Below are 5,279 nucleotides of genomic sequence, written 5' to 3'. Positions count from 1 at the left end.
ATCATTCACATGTCTTTCGTCACAGTGGGATTTACCATCATATACATCATCCACATTACAATGGATTCCTTGAGCATTTATATGCTCTTGCTCTTCTTCACATACATAGGCTCTTGCTTTTCTCTCTGCAATCTTTGTTGCATATTCTTCATCCATATGCATGCTTGTATAATGGGTTTCAATTTTATGGTCTTGACAACCATCATCCACTTTTGAGTGGGATTCCCCAAGTTTTGTTTTCCTCTCAGAGTCTTTCTCATTTACTCTTAGATCTGCGGCTGACTTCTTTGTTTCTGACATAACCTGTTGTTGCATGTCAATCCCCCTTACACCAAACTCTTCTTCCAAGAACTTTGATGCTTCCTTGGAAGTTGTAGCTTTTGCTACCTTGTACAAATAGTTCTCGTCCAATGCTTGTTTTATAAAATTCAATGCTAAATCACCGCATATTTCATCATATGGGTTATTAGACCCATACTCAATTAACTCTTTAGCTCTAAGAAAAGTCAACATCTTAATAACACAATGATCAAAATATTCACTTGTAAACGTAGGAGGTGGTAGCAGATTAAAGCTACACCAATCACCCTTGATTTCTTCTTTGTTTTCTACTAGACTTCTTAGTTCCCTAGTTATGGCCTGAACCTCTCTAACCATGGCAATGATCTTTGCCTCTTCTTTTTTATTTATTTTCGTAATATGCTTTCGTCGCGCTTTGTGACCGATGACTACGGTCTTTCCTATGTTTTATAGATTCTTTGTTGATTACATGAGGCTATCTTCCATATACCCCCTAAAAAATATGATTTTCAATATACACCCTCGTAAGGAACAATATTCACCAAAAAAAAATGTCATGCTTGGTAAAACACCAAAAAATTCACAAATAAACAAACTTTTGCAAAGCCCCAAAATACCATTTTTTTCAATAAAAGCACCTTGCCTTTTTAAATAAATAAATAAAAACTTATTTTGAAACCTTACTCACCAAAGTACCTTTTTCCTTTTTTAAATTATAAAAACACTTTAATGAATCTTCAAACCTTTTAGCATAACCTTTTGAATGGATTTATTTTTCAAACCAAAACCATCTCATTAATAACCTTGGATCCACACGTTGACCTTTTAAAATAAACTTTCGAATATCATATCAAAGTTTTATGAAATATACTTTCATAGACCTTCCCTTTAAATATTACATTTTAAAAAATTCTCGAATATCTCTTTAATACCGTGCACACTTTACGTTTAAAAACTTTAGAAACACTTTTAAAACGTTCTTCTGACTTATTAACGCTACTTGAGTACTGACAATTTCCACGATAACGGAGAGCCCGTTAATGATTTAACGCCCCTGCTTAGAATTCTTACTTTATGCAGCCACTTCAAGGTTGTTTACAGCAACTGTGGTTGCTTCTCCAAATGATATGTGTTTTGAAACCCTCAACGAACTTTGGGAAAATTCTTTTCACCATATAAATCTTTGCTTTTATGATGAGTAACACGGCAAGAATGAAGGAGAGCTTGTGCTTAACACCCTTCACGACCAGGAGTCCGACGTTAGTGTTGTAATGCTTCCAACAAAAGTTCGACTCACGTGTATGCAAAACACTGTAAGTTTACGACTCTTAACGCGACTCTTTTCTAAGCCCACGAATGTTATAAAGCTCTGAATACCACTGTAAGATGCGTTACAGCTCAACCAAGAGAAAAAAACATTTCTCTCTTCTTTCACACGAACAATGGTTAATACGTTTTTCGTGGCTCTTTGTAATCTTGCTCAATACCAATTTGTTGGAATGGTAGAGGAGACAAAACATAAATTCACACACAAATCACACAAGTTACGACTCTTCTATTGATCACACAAAACTTGATTCTTACAATGAACCTAGTGAAAGGTATTTAACCTTTTCCAACTAGCGACTTGTCTAAAATATCTTGACATGCAACCACACTCTTAACTTAGTTAACTCACACTCTAAATATGGACTCCACTTAACACTTCATCCATCACTCGACTTGACTTAATGCTTAGTTAACTGACTCCCTAATTTTAGCCAACTCCTTATGTGGGAGTAATTATTTTATTCTAACATGACTCGCACTTGTAATCCAAATAATTTTTTTCATCCATGATAGGAACACCACCATATCGAGGGAGCATTTCCGAGCAAAGAGATTTTGCTAGTCGAGAGGAAAAATTTCAAGAGAATTCTAAGAGACAATGATTTGAATAAGACGTCAATCACATACTTTCAATATTTCCTATTGTAGACGTTGCCTATGTACTCTCCATTCTCTCTAATTACATCCAATGTCCCAAGAGGTGCCACATTGTTTGATTTTGTTTCACCTCCGGAAACAACATTATTTTCATGTCTTTCATATCGATTTTGTATATGGTAAAGCTTTATGGAATCAAATTGATTAATATCCATTGATGTCGGTCCATTGCCTCCAACATTCTCAGGACATGCTTAGATGTTGGGAATTATGTTTTCTAGCTTATTCGTCTACAATTTTGCATTTAGAGGGGATGGAGGTGCAAGCTTTGGGGAAGACAAACTAGAAGATACTGGAGTTGGTATTGATATAATTACACTTGAAGGTGTTCTACCACTAGCTGCATTTTTTCCATTTGTGCTAGGTCATATCTGCTATATGTGCAAAATGCTTCACTTGCATTTTAGAGTTGAGAGAATATGTTTATCTTTGGATATAATTTTGTGATGCAGTAGAGTTCATATAAACCTATTGTACATGCTTGTTTATCTCCAATATTTTCCAAAACTGCACCAAGATCTTGCTTCAATTGTGGATATGCAGAATGCACTATTTGCACAAGAGTCTCCCTAGTGACTTTGACCAACTGCTCAAGATAGAGCCATCATTCTAGCCGCTTCAAAAGTCTGAATATTTAGATCAATATAGGGAAGAATGGTAGGATGGGGTTCCAAGTCATTATGAACCATTGAAAGATGGCCTTTGATTGCAGTTCCACAAAGCTTGACTAACTTGTGTAATATAGCCTTGACCATACATAACGGTTTATCATCATCTCCAGCTCTTCAATGAATTTCTTCCTTTCTAAGTCCCTGTAAATATGCATGTATGTTGTGAAGAAGACAGTGAAGATCAACCTCCAAGATAGTATTTTGAAGAACTTTTGTAAGTTCGATTAGCCATTTTACAAGAAGATCAGAGAATTTATGGCTTTTGGCTACAAAAACATCCTTAGACACTAGAGATGGCCACCTGGATGGATCTAGTGGATGCAACAAATAAATTAGAACTATAAAAGTTGAAGTTCACTCAACACTTTCCAATATTATCAGCATCAAAACATTTATAGCTTTTAGTAGTTGGCTATGATCATCCATGAGTGGAACCCTTTCATCGAGTAGCCAGAGGAGAAGCTCGGTGAGAATAATGTTAACAGTACCTTCCTTTACTCCATGAGCACATTTCTTTATTTGGAATGTCTGCATGAGGGTATTCAAAACATATTTATAGGTGTTTGAAGAAGTACTAACAAGACTTAAATTAAATGTTTTAGCTACCTTCACTGACAACAAAAAAACAAGTTGACTTGAATCCTTCACAAGATCATCCATTGTTGTGCTTTCAACATCATTAGAAGCTTGACGTAATTCATGAAAACAAGTTTCATACCTTCAACTGCCTACTCCTGTGACCCATAAGAAATTATTTCAAGTGCTTCATTCGAATCAATTGTCCTTGTTTCCAATACTTGGGAAACTATTAGCAAGTGTGAATCCACAGAAGCCTCAAAATTCACATTGCTTACTCTAACACTTGAAAGAGCGGGTGCAATGGTTGGCCTTGAAAAGCCGTGTCCACTTTGTTTTGCAATCTCTAATCCATTGTATCTGAAAAAGAATGAAAAGAAACATGAACTAGAGATTGCTCTTCTCAATATTCCAAAATAGTTAGATTTGTTGGCTTGATGGGGCATGACCCAGATTTAGCTTTATCTGCATCAACCAACAAAACCCTAACTACTGGCCCTTTTGGAAACAACCTGCGTAGTGAAGGCTACAGTCTCACCCGAAACAGTATTGGGGGATAACAAAACCAAGTTTCTACATCCAGAGCCCTGTGTGATGGGTTCTTGTAGTTCTTATGGATTAGATATACCTTCACACACCTCTAAACCTTTCGAACATATAATTACTAAATTGTCTTTACACAACTTCCAGATCTTTGCAAAGGGTCCTAATTATACTAATCATGCATAACTATTACAGATCTACTAGTTTCGTGCAATAAATATGCATTAATTCATATAAATCATAACACAGAGAGAAGATACATAAAATTTACAAAAGTAATAAATAAGGCATCAATGCATAAGAATTGGCTCAAAATAGTATTTATTAAGTATAGTTGTTCAAGTACAGACTTATTTTCCCTGCGCACTCACCTGCAGGGGCTCGCGCAGGGGCTTGCGCACTCAACTTGTGGACTTACCAAGGTCTCTGCACAATCAGCTACATGATCCTTCCCCTTTCGTCTCAGTACAAGAAAAAAAACCTTCCTATCTTAGCACCTTGCACTTACAATGATTCTTCTAAAAATGTTACCTCTTTAGACTCACTATGACTCATCTATATATAGAATTTTTCTTACAATACCATGGTGCACGGACCATTGGAGGGTCTCAAAAACCTCCTATCACCTACCCACCTAAAGGGCTATATCCCCTTTGACTCGTATTAGCTTCACGCTACGCTTCCACATTTCGTGGAGAATTTATATTATTTCAAAAAGACATTACATAACCAAAATGACCGCATGGACCCTATCCCAATAGGCCCCCAACAAAAATTGGGTGACTTTCCCTTGAGTCACTTGACTGGTGTAGAAATATTTTCCTAGAGCTTGCGGAACTCCACCTTTAGTACCTAGAAATCAGTAGTACCATGCAGCACGGCCTGTTGTACTTCTTCGACCAACATCTCTATAGTAGGGCCTTCCACCACAAGGCCCATCGTCCTTTGTGTCTGCTGGATGGTCTTCAATTTTTCCTAAACTGACAAAGTGAGCTGGCTAGCTTCCTCTATCCATGGCTATGTCCTGGCCTTCAATATGCCCTCTTTTATTTGTAGCTCCTCAATATGTGTTTGCAATTGGTTTCCTTTAGTCAATTGAGCGAAGTGATAGACTGGTACTAAAGTGCGCGTAGTCCCCCTGAGTTCGTCAAATTGCTGCTACTTCTCCTTGATATCTATAACAATTTTCTACATAGTTGGGTC

This window comes from Pinus tabuliformis, chromosome 5_1 (genome assembly GCF_031772625.1).
Source record: "Pinus tabuliformis cultivar Carrire ecotype Pingquan chromosome 5_1, CPIR1, whole genome shotgun sequence".
Lineage (NCBI taxonomy): Eukaryota > Viridiplantae > Streptophyta > Pinopsida > Pinales > Pinaceae > Pinus > Pinus tabuliformis.
Note: the sequence above shows the minus strand (reverse complement) of the source record.